Here is a 26,092-nt window from a genome sequence, read left to right as displayed (position 1 = left end):
CCCTGGAATCTGCATTGGGACATCTGGCCTCTTCTCCCTCCTGCCCTTCTCTTCCTCTTCAGAGGTGACCACAATCCCCATTATCAGGGTAACCCAAGGCTACCTGATACCTGGAAGGGTCCACAGAGTCTGAATCCTCCAGGGGCCTTGGAGACAACAAGGAGACCTGTAATGAAGCCTAGAAATGCTGTCAATGAAGCCCCAAACAGAGATGAAGCTGCTAAGTACCAATAAGTCACCAGCAGCAAACTATGTACCAAACTCACCACTACTCACACTGGCAATGCTGCTGACACCTTTTATCCCGCCCCTGGATGATGTATTTGAAATTGTCGGCTGGCTGCCTGCTCGTTTTGCCCGTGCAACGAGCGTGAAGTCGCACGGGCAATGAAAAATTGGCATCAATTGGCTTTTTAATGGCCTTAAGTGGCCCCTTAATTAATGGTGGGCGTGGCTCCAGCACCCGCGCATGTCCACCAAGCAAAATATAGCGCAAGTGGCCAATTGCGTCGGGATGCTCACCTGACGTCTTCGTGTGCTATTTTACACTCGAGCATGTTGGGTGTGCGCCCACACACCAAGCAAAAACTTCTGCCCTAAGTGTCCCTAATGCTTAGGCAGTACTGAGCAATTTTATAAAATTATATTTACTTGCAGTTATACTGCTTACCAGTTTGTAATTATTTTATTTTACTTGCAGGCAGGCATCAATTTTGCATTAACGACATAAACCAAAATTGAGCAATCCTCTGATTTTTCTTTATTTTTAGAAGGAGGATGTTGTGCTCTCTTATGGTCTGCTGCCAACATATATGTTAAGAGTCTCAATGTAGAGGTCAAGGGATCTGTCTCTAAGCTATCTATGCTAAGCAAGATATTGAGAGTCATGAGGCTTTTGGTCGAACACAATTACATGAAGTTTATTACTAGTAACAACTATATACAGCTCTGCACAGGTCTTGATTTAGTCTGGGTCCTAACAGTTACTTAGGCTGATTACTTGACTATATGCCTGATTCATAAGACATGAGTCTTATTAATACAGGGTCACAGACAGTAGTGAACATCCACAGTCGAGATCAGGGGCAATAGTGAACATCTAACATGGAGGCTCAACTTTTCGTCTCCAGCCTTATACACGGTGATGTCATAGTGATGTCACTATGCAGCTTCTTAAAGGTACATGTCATTGATGCATTGGCATGCATATAATATCACAACAGAGGACAAGGCTTTCTTAACATGCAGGGCTATGGGGACAGAGCAGAGGAGTGGATCTTATTGGTAGCTCTTTCAAAGAGCTGGCACAGGCATGATGGGCTGCATGACTCCTTCTGTACTGTATGATTCTATGTCCCTAGCACTTTGTATAATCTCAGTTCAATAAACGTGATGCAGGTACCAGAAATAACTTCCCATTACATTCACAATGTTGCTAATACACAGCCACCAATTCCTTCCTCCCATTTGTTCCAATATTTACTGCAAACAGACTTTGAGATGAAAAGATATGGAGAGAAATAGAAAATGTTTCATGACCATAAGTGCAACATGTATTTTTTTTCAAATTCTATTTCCCTATTTTTGTGGCTTGGTAAAATCCTGGTTGATATGTATTCAGTGCTTTTATAGGCCCAACCATTTTTGAGTATAGTTGAACCTGCTGAATATCAGTAAAGCAACAGTGATTAATCAAATATGATTCAACTTCCATTAAATTTCAGCAATTCAATCCAAGTTCAGTAATATTAGTCCTCAAATTTGCAAAGTTGTCACTGGCAGAATAAAAGCAAATCACCCAACAATAGTTCAAGAAAGTTCTGGAATTAATTAAGCTTCTGTCCATGTCCTCGGGATGCCCTGGAGTGCTTACCACCAATAAATTATTTTTAAAGTGGGGTCACTGTTGTAACTTAGGCAAATGTGATAGCAGATTTGTGAGAACAAACTTCTCATAAACAGCAAATTATCAGTTAATACAAAAGAAAAACACTGTGGATGCTGAAAACAAAAAATATTGAAAATACTCAGGTCAGTACCTGTGGAGAGAGAAAAAGAGTTGTTTCAGGTTGATGGCCTTTAATCAAAACAGAAAAAAAATGAGAGTAAAATCAGACAGCTTGTAAAATTAGCATTCCATCTCCATTTCTGAGGGTAGGCTGTCAACAAATATCTATTGTAAGCCCACTGGCTTTCAGTTACCTTGACAACCCTTCCTTCCATCTCACTTCATGTAAGGACTCTATTCCGTTCTCTGTTTCTCTGTCTCTGTCACATCTGATTTGATGATGCCACCTTCTATACTTGTGTTTCCAATACGTTTTCCTGTTTCTGCAGATGAAGCTTCTCCTATTCCCCTCCACTGTGATTGACAAGGCTCTCAACTATGTCCATCCTTTTTGCCACATGCCCTCACCCTCTCTTCCTCAGAGAACAACGATAGGTTTCCCCTTGTCCTTACCCTTCCTTTCACCACCTTTGCATTCCATAGATTGTTCTCCACCATATCCTCACCCCCAGCATGATGCCATCACCTACCATATCTTCCCCTCCCTTCACCTTTCAGCATTCGGAAAGCACCATTCCCTCTGCAGCGCCCTGGTCCACTCCTCTGTCACCCCAACACTCCATCTCCTTCTTACGGCACCTTCCCCTGCAAGTAAGTGCAACAGCTGCCTTTTCACCTTCACCCTTCTCACCGTCCAAGGCCCTAAACATTCCATTCAGGTGGTGCAGCAATTACTTGTACTTCTTTCAGTTCAGTTCACTGTATTCGCTGCTCATGATACAGTCTCCTCTGCACTGGGTAGACCAAATGAGAAGGTGGTAGTGAGCTGCCTTCTTGAACCACTGCAGTCCCTGTGGCGGTGTTAGAGAGGAAGTTCAAGGATTTTGACGCAGCGACAGTGAAGGAACGGCGATATATTTCCAAGTCAGGCAGATGAGTGGGTTGAAGGGGAATTTCCAGGTGGTGGTGTTCCCATGTGTCTGCTGCCCTTGTCCTTCTAGATGGTACTGGTTGTGGGTTTGGAAGGTGCTGGCTAAGGAGGCTTGGTGAGATCCTGCAGTGCATCTTGTAGATGGTACACACTGTTGCCACTGTGCGTCGGTGGTGGGGAGAGTGTATGTTTGTGCATGGGGTGCCAATCTAGCGGGCTGCTTTGTCCTGGATGGTGTCAAGCTTCTTGAGAGTCATTGGAGTTTCACTCCTCCAGTCAAGTGAGGAATGTTCCATTACATTCTAGACTTGTGCCTTGTAGATGGTGGACAAGCTTTGGGGAGTCAGAAGGTGAGTTACTTGCCACAGGATTCCTAGCCACTGACCTGCTCTTGCAGTCAAACTATTTATATGGCTAGCCCAGTTCAGTTTCTGGTCAATGGTAATCCCCAGGATGTTGATAGTGGGGAATTCAGCGATGGCAATGCCATTGAATGTCAAGGGGCAATGGTTAGATTCTCTCTTGTTGGAGATGTCCATTGCCTAGCACTTGTGTGACACGCATGTCACTTGCCACTTGTCAGCAAAAGCCTGGACATTGTCCAGGTCTTGCTGCATTTGAACATGGACTGCTTCAGTATCTGCCCGCCAACCAGAGTCAGGTGGTCAATTAAGCCATTTCCTGCCATTTCAAGCCTCTGGAACATTGGAATGGCCACCTCAAGCATGTGGGGAGGCCGTCATGTACATTGTGGCAGCCTCCCAGCAGTTTCCTTGGGTGGGGCCTTCCATCCTGGAGGCTCCATGTCCGATGGAGGGGCCCCCCGACAGCAATAGCTGCCCCCACCACTCGGACGCTGTTACTGGAGGGTCCACCCCTCTGATCACCAGAACTTAACTGCCAGCCTGAGTACGGCACGGTAAAAAATTTTCTTACCCACCCTTCGAGGGTGCCTCAACATGGAGGTGCCCTTTACTTCTCGCTGTAGCCTCTGTGTCTATCTGTGCTGCTGTTGAAGCTGCAGAGCTGACAGATCTCTGATTGGGCAGGCAGCTCTGAGGGGCAAATCACCATCCTTAATTGGCCACAGGCAGTAAAATAGCCATTGCAGTCCCACCGCCCACCAGCACAAGCTCAGGCCACACGTTTCATCCCGATGGTGGGATTTCACTTTTGTAGTAAAATTCTGGCCACCAACTCATTTTGCTCCCTTCACAGATGTTAGCCAACCTGATGAGCATTTCCAGCATTTGGTGTTTATATTTCACTATGACTGAAATGTTTTTGGTTTTATCAAGTGGTTGCCAGATTCTTCCATGAGACTTGCAAGAGTAAAGTCAAATACATATTTTTCCCATTTAAAAAAAATACAATCCTCAGGTTAATCAAACAATAGCTTTTAAACTGCAGCCCGCTCTCATCACCCACATGACGTGCTCCACTTAAAAATAGAGCAGCATGTGTATTATTGAAACCAGCAACAGTCCATGCTTCTCACTTATTAAGACACTTTAGGAAAATGGAGAGGTTACTGCTCTTAGGTAGATGATCATAAACTGAATCCTGTCATTCCAAGGGGTTCACTCCACTCGCTTTGATTTACAATTCCACTGCTAGATAAATTCCATCCACCCTGACCTATTATACAGAACAACACAATGTTTGTCACTTCATCTCAGTTGCTGGACTGTCAGCAATTTTACTAGTACCATTGGCAAATTAAAGATGCTCCATTGAGATTAGGTATTTGGCCTAGTTTAGGTGCCATATTACCTAGAGAGCATATTAATTTTGATTCTTAACATAAGGGCAAACTATTCTGAAGCTAGAGGATATATATTCGGCTGGTTATCAAGGCCACGGTGATTGAATAATTCAAATCCTGATAGAGCACATGGGATTCCAGCATTTATGACAGTGTTTTGGGGGCTGTATTCTGTGACACTGGGTTTCAGTTCCCTGTCAAACAACATCTGCCTCGATAAAATCATTACTCGCCTCATGTCCAATTTTAAGGTATGAATTTAGGAATGAGGTTTCCATCATCCAATCTTCCCTGGAAGTTTGACTTACCTACACACCCATTAGCCATCAAGGGGAAATAACAGCTCCCTCCTCCTCATGCATTAAAAGCTCCAGTGCAGTGTTGGAGAATTGGAGAAGGGATCCTTGCTCCAGGAGCTCTGCTTGCAGTTTTATTGACTAAAGGCAAATCAGCTCAGACACTAAAATGCACCTTGCTTTCAAGGGGTGCAGGCTACCTTTAAATAGATTCACTGATACTCAATTTCCTGATGACTTCTACTCTGCAGGCTGCCAATCAATATACAATGAATATTAAAAAGAGGCATGTACTCCAATTTGGCACATGTCTCTCAATCTTGCCATGAAAAGTGCATTTTGTTCCCAGCAATAACCAAATTTCTCGGCCATTATCCCATTACTGCTTTGGTAATGTTATACATAATGATGTCACTTATGTAGGCCTACCAGGGGGCGCTAACATTCCAAACTACCAACGTAAAATTTGCTGCTCTCCTGCCTTCAGAAGAAAGCTAAATTTCTGAGAGTCAAAGATTCATGTGTTTCTAAGCCCTGCATCTTGTACACGTAGATTCCACTGATATTGCAATCTATTCTTGAATAATGTGTTTTAAATTGGGCCACCAATTCTCCTTCATTATGTTCACACTCTACGGCTGCTTGTCCATAACCTTACCAAGGCAGCATACGATATTAGCTTATATTGCTTTTGGAGGCAAACAGGACCCCCATAATTTTATGTGCTGTAAAAACAGCAACTGAAACATTAATGTGGAAAGTGTAATATTAGTAAGTAAATATTCAGCTCTCAGTAGGGAGCGATTGATGAAATTCTCATCTTTACAATTGATAATTAATTTTTACATTACCCAAACTGGTGACATGGAAGAAGCAAGTATTGCTACTGCCCTGGACTAGTGTTTTATTGTTTCATTGTATTATTTATAAGATTAAAAATGAATTTTCTAAAGTATCAGCAATGTTAACAGTACATCTGTAGTATGATCCTGGAAATTTATTGAACTGAATTTGGTATAAAGCTCTGATGAATAATAATGCACTTACATGTTGTTATATTGTTTTGCTGACCAGAGTTGGCAATTTTATTTTGCAGTGAGGATATTTTAAGTAATTCTTTTTAACTTGGAACATTGCACATGTTGTAATCTATTTGTGAAAAATAACTCACAATTAATATGGTTATAATGAGAGTGCAATTCAGCACTGACCGTAAAATATTCACTGCATTGTACTGACCATGAGAAAACATTACAAGAGTGAAGTTAAGACACAGGAATGATTTTAGCCCCCTACCTCCACCCCAGCACCCCCTACCCTCCCAACATGTCCAATGAGAATGTGACGTGGTGAGTGTAGAAGGGTTAAACGAGGGACAGCATCCTACCCAAAGGCAGGCTTGATGCCACATTCACATCAGCTGATATTATAATTGCTGATTTTCAGAAGGCAAGCAGGTGAGGGTCCATTAAAATGTAAAGTCGGAGTCCGGACTACTTTAACTTTGTGTCGCGAAGTTGGTGCCCGGCAGTGACCTTGTCACGGAAACCCAATGCGAAGGAGCAGTAGGCCAAGAAGGGCAGAAGGCACAGGAGTGCTCTTTTGGGCCCCACATGAAAACATAGAGCCTTGGACTTCATCCACCAACGGTGATTAACTTCCAACCCCTTTGTCATTTGCCTGTCTGCCAGCGTCCAGGTATCCTGTCACACTCACCTGTTGGCCTGACCTAGCTAGTTACAAGTGAGACTTTGGCCTTTTTATATTTAAATGAACCCTGGAAGTTATAATGCACTTAGCATGGTCATTTCCCACCCCATGCTCACCCCTCACCCTCACTTAAAGTGGGGATTCATTTTTTAAATCTTTAATTCATTCTTTGCTTTCATGTTCATTTTTCTATCATTTTCACAGTTAAGAAAACTCCACAAATCAAGTAAGACTAAAATGCCATCAGATATAGACTGAAGAAAACTCACCATGGTTAAAAAGGAGCTTTTAAAGCCAGCATACACCTTCAGAAAAGCAAAGTAATTTTCATAATTTTCTTGCATGATAAATTATGCTAATTTATAGCCAAATAAATGACTTTTTAATTATCCTGTAGCTTATTCACATTGTCTGCTATTAGAGAGACCATGTGAAATAGTCATATAGGAAATCTGATTGTCTAAGTTGGCAGGTTAAATAATACCAGTGGATGCACCTTTCCCAATGCAGTATATAGTGGAATTACTCCTAACCGCCCTAGGCCAGTAAATCTGTTCAGACCAACACCTGTACTCTTCCTTTATAAGTAAAGATCATAAAGGTATGATATCAACTGCCCTGTGTCACTTCAATAATACAACTGCAATTTTCTCAGCTCTAGTTGCTTTATGACCAGTGGTCAGGCTGAACATACAATGAAGATTAGTTTGTTGGTTCTCTTTAGCGGCACATAAAACACTGTGTGGCTGTAGCTTGACAAACTGGACTCTTAAGTTGTACTAAGATAGCTAAGAGGATACAGATAGCTATAGGATAGGATGAGTATCAACAGCCTTTACTCTGCAAAAATACATCCCATAATTAAATGAGAGGTTGGGAGTTCCCGTGGACCTAACTCTATGTGAATGGGCCTAGTTCCATTTCCAAGGCCTAGCAGTATTTCTTGACCACCATCCTCACAAAGGAGGAGAGCTGTTAATGTAAATTATTACTACCAGGCATTAAATTAAATAACTACTGATTGTAGCACTTTACTCCATATAACCATAGGGGTTTACTGCACAGAAAGAGGCCATTTCGACATTCATGTCCGTGCCTCCTCTTTTCTGTAGTAATTCAAAAACTAACCCCAACTGCATCCGATTTTTTTTTCACAACCTGGTGTTGGTTCCTCTTCTTCAGATAGCAGTGTACAAGGGGAGGTGGTGGTGGCATAGTAGTATTGTCGCTAGACCAGAGACCCAGGGTGATGCTTTCAAGACTCAGGTTCAAATCCCAGATGGTGAAATTTGAATTAAGTAAAAATCTGGAATTAAAAGGCTAACAATGACTATGAAGCCATTGTCAATTGTTGTAAAAACCCATCTGGTTCACTAATGATCCTTAGGGAAGAAATCTGCTGTCTTTGCCTGGTCTGGCCTACACGTGCCTCAGACCAATCCATCACTAATGTTGTTGACTCTTAAATGCCTCTGGAGTTGCCTAGCAAGCCACTCAGTTGTATGGATCTACTTAGATGGAATGGAACCAGATGGATCACCTGGCGTAGACCTAGGCATCAGAAACAACAATGGCAGACTCAGCCCTGTTGACCCTACAAAGACTTCCTTACTAATATCTGGCAGCTTGTGCCAAAATTGAGAGACCTGTCTCACAGACTAGTCAAGCAACAGCCTGACATAGTCATTTTAATGGAATCATACCTCGCAGATAATGTCCCAGACACCACCATCACCATTCCTGGGTATAGTCCTGTCCCACCAGCAGGACAGACTCAGCAGAGCTAGTGGCACAGTAGTGTACAGTCATGAGCGAGATGCCCTGGGAGTCCTTACCATCAACTCTGGACCCTATGAAGTTTCATGGCATCAGGTCAAACATGGGCAAGGAAACCTCCTGCTGATTACCACGTGCCAGCCCCACCTCAGCTGATGAATCAGTACTCCTCCATGTTGAACACCACTTGGAGGAAGCACTGAGGATGGCAATGGTGCAGAATGTACTCTGGGTGTGGGACTTCAATGTCTATCACCAAGAGTGGTTTGGTAGCACCTCTACTGACTGAGCTGGCTGAGTCCTAAAAGACATAACTGCTAGACTGGGCCTGTGGCAGGTGGAGACTGAACCAACAAGAGGGAAAAACATACTTGACCTCATCCTCACCAACCTGCCTGCAGCAGATCCATCTGTCCATGACAGTATCAGTAGGAGTGACCACCGCACAGTCGTTGTGGAGACGAAGACTCGTTTTTTACATTGAGGGTACACTTCATCATGTTGTGTAGCATGTGCACCGTGCTAAATGGGATAGATTGCAAACAGATCTACACACTGCACCATGGGCCATCAGCAGCAGCAGAATTGCACTCAACCACAATCTGTAGCCTCATGGCGTGGCATATTCCCTACTCTACCATTACCATCAAGCCAGGGGATCAACCCTCGTTCAATGAAGAGTGCAGGAGGGCATGCCAGGAGCAGCAGCAGGCATACATAAAAATGAGGTGTCAACCTGGTGAAGCTACAACACAGGACTACTCGCATGCCAAACAGCATCAGCAGCAAGTGATAGACAGAGCTAAACAATTCCACAACCAACAGATCAGATCTAAACTCTTCAGTTCTGCCACATCCAGTTGTGAATGATGGTAGACAATTAAACAACTCACTAGAGGAGGTGGCTCCACAAATATCCCCATCCTCAATGATGGGGGAGCCCAGCATGGCAGTGCAAAAGATGAGGTTGAAATGTTTGCAAAAACCTTCAGTCAGAAGTGCCAAATGGATGATCCATCTCGGCCTTCTCCAGAGATCACCAGCATCACAGATGTCAGTCTTCAGCCAATTCGATTCACTCCACGTGATATCAAGAAACAGCTGAAGGCATTGGATACAGCAAAGGCTATGGGCACTGACAATATTCTGGCAATAGTACTGAAAACTTGTGCTCCAGACCTTGCTGCACCCCTAGCTAAGCTGTTCCAGTACAGCTACAACACTGGCATCTACCCAACTATGTGGAAACTTGTCCAGGTATGTCCTGTACATAAAAAGCAGGACAAATCCAACCCAGCCAATTATCACCCCATCAGTCTACTCTCCATCATCAGTAAAGAAATGGAAGGGGTCATCAACAATATTATCAAGCGGCACTTGCTTAACAACAGCTTACTCACTGGCACTCAGTTTGGGTTCTGCCAGGATCACTCAACTCCTGACCTCATTACAGCCTTTGGTCAAATATGGACAAAAGAGCTGAACTCAAGAGGTGAGGTGAGAGTGACTGCCCTTGACATCAAGGCAGAATTTGACCAAGTGCGGCATCAAGGAGCCCTAGAAAAACTGGAGTCAATGGGAATCGGGGGAAAACTCTCCACTGGTTGGAGTCATAGCTAGCACAAAGGAAGATGGTTGTGGTTGTTGGAGGTCAATCATCTCAGTACTTGGACATCACTGCAGTGTGTCCACTCAGGGTAGTGTCCTCAGCCCAACCATCTTCAGCTGCTTTATCAATGACCCTCCTTCCATCATAAGGTCACGTGGGGGTTTTCGCTGATGATTGCGCGACGTTCAGCACTATCCACAACTCCTCAGATAATAAAGCAATCCATGTCCAAATGCAGAAAGACCTGGACAATATCCAGGCTTGGGTTGACAAGTGGCAAGTAACATTCACACCACCTAAGTGCCAGGCAATGAACATCTCCAACAAGGGAAAATCTAACCATTGTCCCTTGACGTTCAATGGCATTACTATCGCTGAATATGAACATACGAATTAGGAGCAGGAGTAGGCCACTCGGCCCTCGAGCCTGCTCCGCCATTCAATAAGATCATGGCTGATTTGATTGTAACCTCAACCCCACATTCCTGCCTACTCCTGATAACCTTTCACCCCCTTTGTTAATCAAGAATCTATCTAGCTCTGCCTTACAAATATTTAAAGACTCTGCTTACACCACCTTTTGAAGAAGAGAGTTCCAAAGACTCTCAAACTTCAGAGAAAAAAATTCTCCTCATCTCTGTCTTACATGAGCGCCCCTTATTTTTAAACAGCGACCTCTGGTTTTAGATTCTTCCACAAGAGGAAACATCCTCGCCACATCCACTCTTTCAAGACCCCTCAGGATCTTGAAGGTTTCAATTAAGTTGCCTCTTACTCATCTAAACTCCAGTGTATACAGTGTAACCTGTCCAGCCTTTCCTCATATGAAAACATGTCCATTCCTGGTATTAATCTAGTAAACCTTTTCTGAACTGCCTCTAACGCATTTACATTTTTATTTAACTAAGAAGACCAGTACTGTACACAATATTTCAGATGTGGTCTCACCAATGCCCTGTACAACTGAAGCATAACCTCCCTAGTTTTGTAATCTATTCTCCTCACAATAAATGATAACATTCTATTAGCGTTCTTAATTACCTGCTGTAACTGCATACGAACCTTTTGTGGTTCATGCACTAGGACGCCTAGATCCCTCTCAATCTCAGAGCTCCTCAATCTCTCACTATTTAGATAATAATCTTATTTTTCATTCTTCCTGCCAAAATGGACAATTTCATGTTTGCCCACATTATACTGCATTTGCCAGATCTTTACCCACTCACTCAACCTAACTTTGTCCTTTTGTAGCCTCCTTATGTCCTCTTCACAATTTACTTTCCTACCTATCTTTGTGTTGTCAGCAAATTTAGCAACCATTCCTTCAGCCCCTTCATCCAAGTCATTTATATAAATTGTAAAAAGTTGAAGCCCCAGTACTGATCCCTGTGGCACACCAGTTGTCACATCCTGCAAACCCAAAAAGACCCATTTATGTCAACTCTCAGCTCCCTGTTAGCTAGTCAATATTCTATCCATGCTAATATGTTACCCCCTACACCATGAGCTTTTACTTTTTGCAATAACCTTTGATGCAGCAATTTATCAAATGCCTTCTGGAAATCTAAGCACAGTACATCCACTGGTTCCCCTTTATCCACAGCATATGTGACTCCATCAAAGAACTCCAATAAATTGGTTAAACATGATTTCCCTTTTACAAGGCCATGTTGACTCTGTCTGATTGCCTTGAATTTTTCTAAGTGAACTGCTATAGCACCTTTAATAATAGCTTCTAACATTTCCCTATGACAGATGTTAGGCCAACTGGCCTGTAGTTTCTGGCCTTATGTCTCCCTCCTTTTTTGAATAATAGAGTTCCATTTGCTATTTTACAATTTAATGAAACCTTCCCCGAATCTAGGGAATTTTGGAAAATTAAAATCAGTGCATCAACTATCTCACTAGCCACTTCTTTCAAGACCTTAAGGCGAAATCCATCTGGACCTGGGGGTTTGTCAGCCCGCAGCCCCAACAATTTGCTCAATACCACTTCCCTGGTGATTGTAATTTCCCTGAGTTCCTTCTTCCCTTACATTGACTGTTTTACAGCTATTTCCAGGATGTTACTAGTGTCCTCTGTAGTGAAGACCGAAGCAAAATATCTGTTTAATTCATCCGCCATCTCCATACTTACCATTATCAATTCCCCAGACGCATAGGACCAATGTTCACTTTGGTAACTCTTTTCTTATTTAAATATCTATAGAAACTTCTGCTATCTGTCTTTATATTACTAGCTAGATTTTTCTCATACTCTAATTTTTCCCTCCTTAGTAATCTTTTCGTCCGCCTTTGCTGTTCTTTATAGTCTTTCCAATCTTCTGACCTGCGACCCATTTTTGCGTCATTATACGCTTTTTCTTTAAGTTTAACACTGTCTTTAACTTTTTAAGTTAACCGCGGATGATGGGCCCTCCCCTTGGAATTTTTCTCTCATTAAAATGTATCTATTCTATGTAATCTGAAATATCCCTTTAAATGTCTTCCACTGAACCTCTATTGACCTATCCCTTAATCTCATTTGCCAGTTCACTTCAGCTAGCTCCACTTTCATGTCCTCATAATTCCCCTTATTTAAGTTTAATATACTAGTTTTGGACGCAGTCGTTTCTCTCTCAAAATGAATGTAAATTTCAATCATATTATGATCTGCTACCTAGGAGTGCCTTCACTATGAGGTTATCAATTAATTCTATCTCACTGCTCAATACTAGGTCTCGTATAGCCTGCTCTCTGGTTGGCTTCAGAATGTGCTGTTCTCAGAAACTATCCTAAAAACTTTCTAAGAATTCCTCATATAAGCTACCATTACCCATCTGATTTTTCCAGTCTATATATAGATTAAAATCCATCATAATTATTGCTGTACTTTTCTAGCAAGCTCCCATTATCTCTTCTTTTATACTCTGTTCTACCATGTAATTACAGTTAGGGGGCCTGTATACCACTCCTACAAGTGACTTCTTGCCTTTATCATTCCTCATCTCAACCCAAATCGCTTCTACATCCTGATTTCCTGAACTCTAATGTGCTAATACCATCATTAATTAACACTGCCGCCCCCCCGCAATCAACATCCTGGGGGTTAACATTGACCAGAAACTGAACTGGACTAGCCATATAAATACTGTGGCTACAAGAGCAAGTCAGAGGCTAGGAATCCTGCGGCAAGGAATTCACCGCATAACGCCCCAAAGCCTGCCCACAATCTACAAAGCACAAGTCAGGAGTGTGATGGAATACTCCCCACTTGCCTGGTTGAGTGCAGCTCAAATAACATTCAAGAAGCTTGAAACCATCCAGGACAAAGCAGCCCAGTTGATTGGCACAACATCCACAAACATTCACTCCCCCCACCACCACTGCACAGTAACAGCAGTGTGTACCATCTACAAGATGCACTGCAGGAATTCACCAAGGCTCTTTAGACAACACCTTCCAAACCCACGACTACTACCATCTAGAGGGACAAGGGCAGCAGACACATGGGAACACCATCACCTGGAAGTTACCCTCCAAGCCATTCACCATCCTGACTTGGAAATATATCGCCATCCCGTCACTGTCACTGGGTCAAAATCCTGGAACTCCCTCCTTAACAGCACAGTGGGTGTATCTACCCCACAGAGGCTGCAGTGGTTCAAGATGGCAGCTCACCAGCACCTCCTCAAGGGCAATTGGGGATGGGCAATAAATGCTGGCCCAGCCAGCATTGCCCACATCCCGTGAATGAATTTTAAAAATGTAATTTTCCCTTCAAGCGTATCAGGCTCAGCTTCAGCCATACCCTGCAGCGAAGGACCTCTTGATCCACTAACGCTCTGATCAAAGAGGCTTCTGCTAAATTCTCTCCTCACTCCCATTGAAAGTGTTGAATTTGCAAATAGTTTGACAAGTAATAATGAACTAATCAGCTGCTTTAGCCAATTCCCGCCCTCCCACTAGCCCACTAGGCCAAAACTTCCTCTAAGGCTCTCCATTTCACTAGCCCTGAATTTTGATCTTTCACTAATTTCTCACCTACTTCCCCAGGTTTCTGGAACTCGGAGGACAGCTGGAGGCCAGGAATCTGCTGAGTCCGAGTCAGATGAGGAGCCTCTGGACTAGGTCATACTTCAGCTGCAGGAGTTGCAAAGGCAAGCTCAGGAAGGGATATCCGCAACACTCCTATTTCCCTGAGCTCATTGTGTCCATGAAGCCACCTTCAGCTCCCTCAACCCTATTGCCATAAAACTTCTGACCATCCACCTTCCCTTCCTGGCTTCGTGATTTTAGTTGACATTGTTAATGGTTTTCCTCTCCTTAGGGCCTGTTATACTCTCCTTCAAATTTCTTCTCAAAAAACCCTTGACCACTCCTTCCTTGCAAATTACTGCCCAATCTCCAATTCCCCTTTCCTCTCCAAAGTCACTTAATGTGTTGTAGCTTCCCTTTGTGCCCATCATTCCTGGGAGTCCATTGGCTGGATTTTACAGCCACCCACTGGTGGGCTTGAAAGCTGGGGGGGGGTTCATAAAATGTAGACCGTGGTCTTCCCAACCCCTTCACACGCACCCCTGACCTGGCTTTCATTTTACAGTGGGCAGGGAGGTGGCAGGCAGCCCACCCTCCCTTAGGGCTGTTAAGGCCCTTAAGTGCCTTAGTCCACCTGCACTGCTATTTATCCAGGGCAGGGGGAGGCCAAGGCCAGGTGGGTAGCCTGGCAGCTTTAGCTACGTGGGCTGATGTCAGGCAAGATGGGGTGGGACCTACTTTGGGGGTCCTCTGTGACCATCAGAGGCAACCTTCCAAGTTCATAAACCCACTTGAACCCTCCCACCCAGAATTTCAAACCCAGCCCCTTCAGCCTCCCTACCCACATTCCCTCCTCACTGGGGTCTGCCAGCCAGGCCCGGCCCATAACCCGGACTTACACTGAAGTCCGACTCCATAACCTCTTCTTATTTGGGGTCTGCCTGTAGTCGCAGCAGTGGCCATTACTCCAACCTGGCACTGCTAGGACTATAGGAGGTCCGGCTAATCAGATTGGCTGGTAGCTCTCAAAGGTGGGCTTCCTCCTCAGATAGGGGAAATCTCAACCTTAAACAATTAATGTTGCTTCCAACATAAAATGGCTGTAGGACAGCGGCATTTTCGGTGGGCAGTCTCCCTACCAACATTTTAGTCGGGACGTGGGTGGTCAAGAACATCGTGGCCTGTAAAATCCATGCCCATGTTTGACTCTCTTCAGTCAGGTTTCCACCACTGCCAAAGTACCAAACTGCTCTTATCAAACAAACAAATTACATCCTAAATGACTGTTTCAGAGGTAAACTGCCCCTCCTTGTTCTTCTCAACCTATGTATAGGCTTTAGCACAGTTGATCTCACCACTCTCTTCCATCACCTCTCCACTGTCGTCTAGCTAGTGGGACTGTAATTGCCTGGTCCCATTCTTATCTATCTAACCACGGCCAGAGAATTCCTGGTGAAGCCTTCTTTTCCTATTCCCACGCAACTACCTCTGGTGCCCCACAATGATCTTTCCTTGCGCAGCCCCCCTACTATTTCTCATTTACATGTTGCCCCTCAGTGACATCATCCGAAAATACATCAGTTTCCACATTGTTGCAATCCCTGAAGAAACTGATAACTTATAAAAATAGATGAATTCCCCCGTGACCAACTGAAATAGCCAAAAGATAGGGTTTCATGTTTTAAGACTTATACTTTAACAAACAAACCAAATTCTTCACAAACTAAACATTGCTCATCAGGTAACTAAGACACCAAACTAAGGAAAAGGTACTTCCCCATTAACTAACTAAAATAACTGACATATTCTTTACGACATGTTCTTACTTTACAACATGCTTCCAGCAGAATGTAGCCTTAGTTCCAAGCTCCTCCCAACTTTTCAGCCGGCTACCTTCTACCTGACATCCCAGGTCAAGGATGGAATCTTGTACCACCACTCACCCCCACCACACCGCCTACGGTGGGTTTGGTGGCAAGTGGGCAAGCCAGGAGGGTGATAGGTGGTGACCCCGCCACCTTCCTGCCTCCACCCCAATTAAGGTCATGGCAGGAAGGCTGCTGGATGTCCTTATGGCCCCAACGCCAATTGAGGCCCTTAAATGGGCAATTAGTGCCCACTTTATGGCCTTACGCCACTGCCATTGGCATTAACCATGACGGTGGTGGGGGTGGTGGTGGTGGGGAGCTGCTCGCAAACCCTGGTGTGTTTATTTGTGGGCTGCCGGGGGGTCTCCCTCGTTCAAAGTCACATAACATCTGATTGAGGGACCCAGCATCGTGAAGGGGTGAGGGCACTGAAAGTCACCACCCCCAATCTTTGCTGCCCACTTCCTCCCCCATCTCCCATAACCCTCATTCCACCATCTCTTTTTGCCATTACTCACCTGTACCTTGATCCCTCCTTGATCTGAGGCTTCGGATGGGTGTTTTACTGGCTGCAGCCACCATTGGCGCTACTGATAACAGAAGAGCTGCAGCCTCTGAAAGGCCCGGCGCTCTCAACAGGAATGACATCCGATCCCAGGGTCCTTGATCTTGGGGGAAGGCTCGCCGCTGGTCTGTCAAGTCCCTGATGGTACAAGATGCAGCAGGCCTTCTCGAAAAGAAGTGATGCGGGAGTCTCGCCAGCTCTCCAATCGGCGCCCAAGACCTGGAGTCTTTGAGTGTCCTTTAAAAATAATTCCACCTAGCCTTCTGAATATCCCTGAACTGAATTCTAGCAGAAAGGCCCACTCCGATGACTTAAAGGACAGATAAGATCTGTGGAACTGTCACACTTTCAAGTTATTTAAATGACCAGCCCTTTCAAAAATAAAAATTAAGAATAAAACTGCCTGTCTGTAGCTGTGAGAGTTGAAAAAAAATCTGTTCTAATAATTTCAATAGCTGTTTGTTGGCATAACCAGAAGTGCTATCATTATAGCAGCATTGATGTTTGGCAGCTTTCCACAACCTACCGTTATCACAATCGGGGTTGTGGAGGGGTGCACTTGGTGGGGGGCACTTGTAAGTTTACAGTTTGAGTGATATCACAAAGAGATTATTAAAGGATTAGTCATCTTTGATGTAGGTTATTGAATGTAAGTCTGTTTGTTTTGATATGAGATTAAGTGCTTGAGGGAATTTAAATGTTTTGAATGGGTTTTCATGAATGGGACTGTGTACTTATATGCATGTAGTGAACTCTGCAATAGGTACTTATAACTTTATTTTATTTCATCTCAGCGTGGCTCTTGAGGTCTTCCTGTGGCAGATACTGTTGGCATGAAGGGTGTAATGACAAAGGGTGGTGTGTTTAGGGGGCAGGGGCTCATGAATTGGTGCATTGGGAGTTCATGAGTTGGCATGCCTTAGCATTAATTTGGCATAGTGGCTATCAAGGGCCATAGGCATGGGGGGGGTGGGGGGGTCATGGGTTTGCATGGAAGATATGAAAGACCATTGGGAGTGGCTAAAGGAGCATGAATTGACATTGAGGATATGAGGGATCATTGTGGGTGGGTGGGAGCATTAGTTGGCATGGGGAATAGTTGGGGGGGGCGGGGGGCGGCGGTGAGGGGGTGTGAGGGTGAAGGCCTAACATTTAACAAAACAACTGGGATGACATCCCAGAGAACCGAGATGGGCTTTTTAAGCAGGCCACCTCTGCACTTGGCAGCCCCGTGGCTACTTCCAATCTACGTATGGGGGCAGAGGTCCCGGCTTCATTCCACACACTCCTCACCCTCGGATCCTGCACTTTTTCCCAAGACGGGTGTGGCAAGCCGCTACATTTCCCAATGCGAGCTACCCGACTCGGGAGCAAAAACCCAGGCCTTTACCTTTGGTCGCCATCACAAAACGTTATCTCTAGCCTCAGACTGCATCCATCACCTATGCAATTACCGGAGGTTGAATCAGCCTCTTTACAACCTCAGTGTCATATTTGGCCCCAAGATGATCTCTTAATCACATACCTGCCCATTACTAAGACTACCTATTTCCGTTTCCATAGCATCATCTGCCTTCACTCCTGCCTCAGCTCTTATGCTGCTGAAACTTGTATATCCATGCCCTTAATACCTTCAGACTTAAGGCCAGCCTCCCAAATTCTACATTCTGTAAACTTGAAGTCACTCAAAACTACTGCCTGTCTTCTAACTCACAGCAAACCCTAACCTGTGCACCCATCACTCACTGCCCTACACTGACCCGGGGTTCGGCAATGCCTCAATTTTAAAATTCTCATCCTTGTTTTCAGATCCTTCCATGGCCTCACCCCTTCTTTTCTTTGTAATCTCCTCCGTCCCTCCAATCCTCTGAGACATCTGTGATGTTCCAATGCTGGCCTCTTGTGCATCCCTGATTTTAGTCGCTCCATCATTTGTGGCAGTCTTTCAGCTGCCTTGGGCCTAAGCTCTGGAATTCCCTTCCCTAAACCTCTCTGAGGTTTATACCTCAGTTTCTATACCTTAGTTTCTGCCTCTAAGCCACTCTTTAAAACCTAAATCTTTGACCAGGCTTTTGGTCATCAGGCCTAATATCTATTTATTCGGCTTGGGTGTGAAGGCTTTAGAGGAGGGTGCAGAAGGGATTTATGATATTGGCTCCAGGAATAAGGAGCTTCAGTTACATGAATAGGTTGGAAAAGCGAGGGTTGTTCTCCTTAGAGAAGAGAAGGTTAAGAGGAGATTTGATAAAAGCATTTAAAATCATGAGGGGTCTAGACAGAGTAGATAAAGAGAAACTGTTCCCATTGATGAAAGGGCCATGAACCAGAGGATTTTAGGGTGATTGACAAAAGAACTGATAGTGACATGAGGAAAAACTTCTTTTGCGCAATGGGTAGTTAGGATCTGGAGTGACCTGCCTAAAAGAGGCAGATTCAATTGTGGCTTACAAAAGATTATTGGGTAAATGCCGAAAGAAAATAAATTTGTAGGACTAAGGGGAAAAGGCTGAAAAGTGGGATTAGCTGAGTTGCTCTTGCGGAGAGCTGGCATTGATATGATAGGCTGAATAGCCTTGTTCTGTGCTGTAACCATTCTAGGTTTTAGAGGCTGAATTTTTTGTTTGGCAGGGGGGCAGAGCGGGAGTAGGCGGGCGCAGACCCAATCGCAGCTGCGATCGGGTCTGCGCCGCCATTTTACGCGGGCAGGCCAATTAAGGCCCGCCCGGCATAATGCCTGACTCCCGAGGATAGCGGGAGTGGGCGGGCAGCAGTGGGAGTGCATTGTCTGCCGGGTCCAATGGTGACCCGGCGGCCTGTTTATATGAAGCATTGGTAGCTTTTGCAAGGCTACTCACAATGGTAAGTGCAAGGGCTCACCTGGGGGCTTCTGGTGAGCAGACCAGTCCAGAGGGTAAGCCAGTGGAGCAGGCGAGGCTGGATAGTTGGGCAGCGGGACAGACCAGGCCGGAGGTTAGAGCGGGGGGTCCAGTGTGCCCCTCGTTTCTCGGATGACTGCCTTGCTGCCCTCCTCGAGGAGGTGGCAGCATGGCGGGAGGTGCTGGTTCCCCAGGATGGGAGGAGGAGGCTCCCCGACATGATGAAATGTGCCTGGGAGGAGGTGGCAGAGGTGGTGAGCTCCCTCGACGTGGTGCGGCGCATCTGGATCCAGTGTCGCAAGCGCTTCAACGACTTGTTGCGCTCTGGAAGGGTGAGTACCAGGCCTGCATTGGCCATGTAACCCAGCAGGTCAGCTTACCCCCCTGCTGCACCCTCCCCCCGCCACGCCCTGCCCCCAAGTCTGAGTGTAGTGACTGCATTCAATCATTGACGACAGGTGTCCTTAGCTGGGTGGGCCAGCAGATACTGCCCATGCTGAGGTCAGCCTGAGAGGGTGATGAAGAGATGTGTTTTGCCCCCGGAGCATGTGTTACACTGATTCCCACATGACTGGTATGGGGGCAACCTGGAGGAGCTGCACCTAGGCGCTGTGTTTGAACTCCAGGACATGTCCAAGTCAGGGTGATGAGATGCTGTGAGGGGAGCTTCAAGGTGGTGTGGCAACGAACCACCTGCTGTGCTCTGCGCTCCACGTGTTTATGCCTCCTTGCTATGGAAGGTTATACCGTGTGGTGCCTAATATGATGTAGGCAGCATGTGGCCAAGGGGGTGGGGGGCTGTGGAGCAGTCCTAGCATCTTTTTGTGAGTGTTTGGCAGCAGCGGGGCGAGGAGGCACTGGAGCCCTGATATGTCCCACTCTGGTTGGGGTGGGCCATGCGCGAAGAGAGTCCATGTGCAATTTGCACAAATCAATGCTCGTCTCTCATTTTCAGGAGATGAATGCTCATAACATGGCAGGGCGTGCAAGGACTGGCAGCGGCCAGGCGCAGATCACCATTCTTAGCCGCCTCAAGCAGGAGACCCTGGATCTGGAGAGGCGCCATGCGCCCAGGTCCACCGGTGTCAGTGAGGTTGGGGTGCCACAGCCAGGGATTTATGCCATACAGTGAGGTCAGCATTGTCCTCCCAACAGCCATAGCACTGCTGAATGTTAGTTGATTTAATTTTTAACATGGCTTGACTGTTGGTTATGGAAGGATGAGCGATTAATGATCCGGGGGACAGGGATGCACTTTGTCATTGTCTCCACGCTAAGTGATCCACTGTCCTTGTTCTTCCTTTCAGCATCGGAGCAGGGCCGGGAGGAGGAGCAGCAGAGGCCCCCTCTCACACCTGAGGGGCCTGAAGTCTTACCAGCGTCACACCATTTCTGCGAGGCAGGCATCAGCACAGATACTAGCATCTCAGTGGGAATTCAAATATCGGCTAGTGTCCTGGGGCACAGCAGTGAGGGCACTTCACAGCGCGAGGGTGCTGGAGGTGCAGGCGGAGACAGAGTGCCCACAGCGCCAGCAGTCAGAGGACTGCAGGGGACCAGACACATGCTCAGCCAGTGCCTGATGATGTGTCTCTGGAGTCGTCCGCGACGCAGCAGGGACATGAAATGTGGCCAGGTGTGTGGGAACATCTGGGGGAGATACATGAGGCTATGCTTGACTTGGTCTCCGTGGTGGAGGAGTCTACGCGGACGATTGCCAAAGCAATAAGCCACATGTCTGAGTACCATGCGTCCTCCATGGAGAGAGTGGCGATTCTCGTGGAGAAGCTACTCCTTGAGACCCGTCAGGGCTTCCTGGGGATGCGGTCAGGTACCAGCAAACCCTCACATCTGCATTGACCTCAGCTGGTGAGTGCCAGTGTGGGAGATAGTTTGGGCATCAATGTTCACAGTTCTGTGCCCATCCATCCATGGGGAGCAGGGAGGTCCGAAGCAACCTCACGTCAGTGCAGCAGCTGCCTGTCATCTCTGCGGGTTCCTCTCAGGGCGCTCCGGATGATGGCAGCAGCTCCTCTGTCCCTCTCCCAGTGACCGTTGCATCCGGTGAGGCTGCGATGACTGGGGAGATGCCAGCTGTGGAAATGGCAGCTCCCTCCCAGGCGGGATCAGCACAGGCTCCACAGGCTCAGAGGACGACCGCCAAGGTCATCGAGGCCAACAGGACAGCAGAGTCAGCAGGCTGTCTCAGATGCCACTCCCAGCGAAGGGGCAACACCAAGACGTAGCACCCGAAAACGTAAACATAAATCACTTGGCACCACAGGTTTTTCACTGGTGCTTTTGCATTGGCCCGAGATGAGGTCCTTATGATTTGTTTTGTTTGGTAACACGATTCTCTCTTTTTTGGAATAAGTTGGTTTGCTTGACAGATTAAATTCAGACATGTGACCTTGGCTGAAGGTGCCTCTTTTCTTCTGTATGTGTAAGGTTTCCAAAGCTGTAATGAGTGCTTGGTTGGACATTCAGCTTTATTAACAAGGCCCTTAGTTACTGTTCCTAAACTGGCAGATTTTGCACTTAGGTGTCGAGTATCGAACCTACAGCCCAGGCTTGTCCTGGAGGTCCATCTGCGGTGTGCTAGCTGAAGGTTCATTGGATTAAAGCCTCCCGGGTGTCCCTGCCTCCCTGGAGTATTCCCGGGTCAGCGTCTACCCCCTCAGCATTTCCCTGTGCATGCTCATCCTTGGACTCACTGCTGGACTCATCGTGTGCAGCCGCAGCCACTGCGTCGACGTCTTCATCGTCCACTGCGTCCCCCTTTCCAGCGCAAGATTGTGGAGAGCGCAGCAAGCAACCACTATCACCGACACACGATCTGGGGGGTACTGGAGTGCGCACCTTGAGTGGTCCAGGCATTGGAAGCGTATCTTGAGAAGACCAATGGTTCTCTCCACCACAGCCCTTGTGGTGCCCTGGCTCCTATTGTACCACTGCTCAGCTTCTGTTCTTGAATGGCGGAGAGGCGTCATGCGCCACCTTCTGAGGGGATAGCCCTTGTCACCCAGCAGCCACCCATCAAGCTGAGCTGGAGCACTGAAGAGCCCCGGCACCTGGGAGTGCCTGAGGATGTAGGCTTCGTGGGAGTTGCCTGGGTACCTTGCACAGACTTGCAGAATCTGTATCCTGTGATCACACACTATCTGCACATTCATGGAGTGGAAGCCCTTCCTGTTGACGTAGGCACCGGGCTCACTTGCTGGCGCCTTGCTTTCAGTGGACAGATCAGCTCCCATTCCCAGGCTAGGGGAAGGCTTCCTGAAACCTGCAGGCTCAGAAAAGATTCCTCACTGCAGAGTGCTGACTTGAAGGTTAAGTGTCCAGAAAAAGCAGCTGGTATGCGTTTTGAAATACTGCAGATCACACAGGCAAGTTTCAAAAACTTTCAGAAATAAATACTTGACCGTGCTCACTCACAACCCCAGTAAGCCCTCTTATCCCGCCCGTGGATGAGGTTAATACAAATGTGTCTGACCTGCCTGCCCGTTGCGCCCGTGCACCGAGCTGAAGATTGCACGGGCGCTGGAAAATTGGCATCGATTGGCGCCTCAAGGGCCTTAACTGGCCCGTTAATTAATGGCGAGCACGCGTTGGACATCATCGCGCGCCTGCCCAGCGAAATATCGCAATGGCGTGCGGTGACGTCGGGACACTCGCCCGACATCACTGTGCATCATTTTATGTGCAGACGTGTGGGGCCCGCCCCCACAAGCCAAAAGGAAAATTCAGCCCAAGGCTTCCATGATCTTGCAGTGCCGTTGTTTGTTCCATAATACTTCATTAAAACATATTGGGATGCTTAATTATTAGATAAAAAGGTGTTGTATAAATACAACTTGTTTGTGGTGTCGCACAGCACCCTAGTCAATAAACAATGATTAGATAGTGGGTTAATTAGCTTAGTTCAAGTATATAATCCATTTATTACAGACATGCACTATTCCCACTGATGGTAATAGCAAGGGAGAAATAAATATTGTCTCATATACCTTTGACATAAGGTATTAGATTAGAGGAAGTTTACTGTAGTTAGTAACAATTCCAGCAATGCTTTGGTGCACAATATTGTTTAAATATTAACTATTGTGTTTGTGTTTCTGGGTATGAAATTCCATATTCTGGCTGTGGGAGAATGAGGGAGCTGCCATTAGTGATAAGCATCAGGCAAATACTGGAGTTATCACCTTGCCATCAAAGTCAGTTATGTGGGATGTGCTGAGTTTTACCCCCGGAAGCCTTCCAAGCATATAAATTACTGACGAAAGCTTGCAGACTTGAAAGTTCCAGACAGAATCATTTTACTTTCGGAATGGGCACACAGAAAGATCTGGGCATAACCTCCAATGTTTACTAACTGGACCAAATAAATAGACTTTGCACAGAAATGATGGAGCACGGACAACATGCACAGCAGTTTATAATTTGCTTATCTCCACACATGAAGTTCACGTTTTTCCAATTAGTGGAATATAGTCTGTTTTTATATTAGATAGCAATTGCTCCAAGTTTAAGGGTAAATTAATGCCCAAAGTGATCCCTTCATTGCTTTTATTTTTATTCTCCAATTCCTGTTTCTGTCCAATTCACAATGCCAAGCCCCTCAAGGTTTAAAACTGTTGCTAACTACAGCAAACTATACTTCAGTTCTGTTGAAGGGTCATGTTGGACTCGAAACGTCAACTCTTTTCTTCTCCACCGATGCTGCCAGACCTGCTGAGTTTTTCCAGGTAATTCCATTTTTGTTTTGGATTTCCAGCATCTGCAGTAGCTTTTTGTTTTTATTTTCGTCTCACTTGCATTGTTGTGGTTTTATAGGGTATATCGCAGAGAAGCAGGAGGAAGGTTTGGGAAGTCTTGATCAGTAAGAAGAGCAAATGATGCTTTTTAAATACTCCACAATTACAAATTTTGCACATTAGAGAGGTTGTACAGCCAATTCTAAATGGTGTGAATTTGAAGTAAATGTGTTGAAATGGGTTGAAAACATGTGATACTCAGATAGATTCCCCTTTATTTTGTTACATGTGCATGAATGCCATGGCCAGGAACTTCAAACCTGAGAAAAGGGTGTAAACACTGGCAGAAATAGCTACTGTCTTGACTGTTGTTCTGTGTTTGCAGCAAACCCTTTATTTGTTAATCATATATCCTTGCTGGTCATTCTAATGTGTACTGTTAACTGCCAGAGATCACCACTCTGTTCCCATTGTAATGAGCAAATAGTAGGAAAATTTCCTTGGTGCTATACGGAACTATAATTATAAATGTCGGTGTAAATAGAGGCCAGGCAAACAATCACAAAATGGAATAGAGAGGTTACTGTTGAAGTGAAAATTCACAGGCGCATTCATGAGAACATCAAATATAGCAAATAGAGGGGTTTTAAAAGTTCATATTCATATTACATTCTTATGAATTAAAGGACCAGAATTCCAGTTCATATTTTAACCCTTGTGGGGTTTGGCCTTATGAACTGGACGTCTATTGGTATAAAACTAAATTGGAAACCTCTCCTTGCAGGAAGGGAAGGAAAGTAAAAACAATGGAGGATTCACACAGGGCAGCACCGGAACATCTCCAAGGGACCATGCAGCTCAGGAATAGCATTGTGGTAGCCTGGTGCTGGGCTGCCCTATGCATGCACTGGCAGGGGAATGCTACATGAGATGGAGAGATTGGGAATAATGCAGAGGATGAGGAGGTGTACAGAGGTGGACAAACATTAAATGGCATAAAATTGAGATGAAAATCTTTTGCCCTTAGTCCAATGTGTTTGAAGTTGGTTTTCTTGTCGTTCAAAGGAAGATCTCCGTGGCTCAAGCACCAAGGAACTGGTGAAGATTATCCACCCTTCCTTTCTTTCCTTACTTTCCTTCCCTTCAAATAACAAATCAGTATGAAAGAGAATTACTTAAATTAATCTCTTATGATATTGTCAAAGATTTTTCCTGTACTCCATTCCTAGTGAAATTTATTTTAGTGAGTAGGCCAAGCTTCCTCCAAGCTCTCCTCAAATTTCACATTGTTGCTGAGAAACATACAAGAAGGAATTTAGATGGATCGCCCACCAATTTTCCCTCCCTCCTTTCACTGAACAGCCACTCAGTATCTCTCCCAATGGCTCTGCTGAAGTGGGGGAATCACTATATGAGAAAACATAGGTAAGAAATCATATCCTACCCCACCACAGTATGACACATTGATGCACCAGCATGACACTACTGACATCTGTATGAGTTTTGCATGTGTGAGCTTTCATATTTTTTAGGATTTTCAATTATCTAATGCTCTAAGTTCTTTGAAGATCTAAGGGAGGGTGTGTCGAAGTGAGCTTTACTGTGGTTTGGAGAGGCTTCTCTGACTTGTATGCTATGTTCAAAGACCGTCTTGGGTTATATGTTGACTGAATCCAAAAACTTGATTAATCAGAATTATTAATTGAGAAGACATTAATAAAATGTAATCATTATTGAGGGTTTAATATTTTTCAGCTTACAGAAATTTTATTTTTCATTTGGGCTAAATATGAAAAGATGCAGCGTAAGTAAAAGATCCCATGGCAATATTTTGAAGAAGAATAGGGGAATTACCCCAGCTTCTTGGTCAATATTCACCCCTCAATCAACAATTTAAAAAAAGCCCCAACAGACTAT

Source organism: Cetorhinus maximus, chromosome 8, assembly GCF_964194155.1.
Source record: "Cetorhinus maximus chromosome 8, sCetMax3.hap1.1, whole genome shotgun sequence".
NCBI lineage: Eukaryota > Metazoa > Chordata > Chondrichthyes > Lamniformes > Cetorhinidae > Cetorhinus > Cetorhinus maximus.
This window is presented reverse-complemented; position numbering follows the sequence as displayed.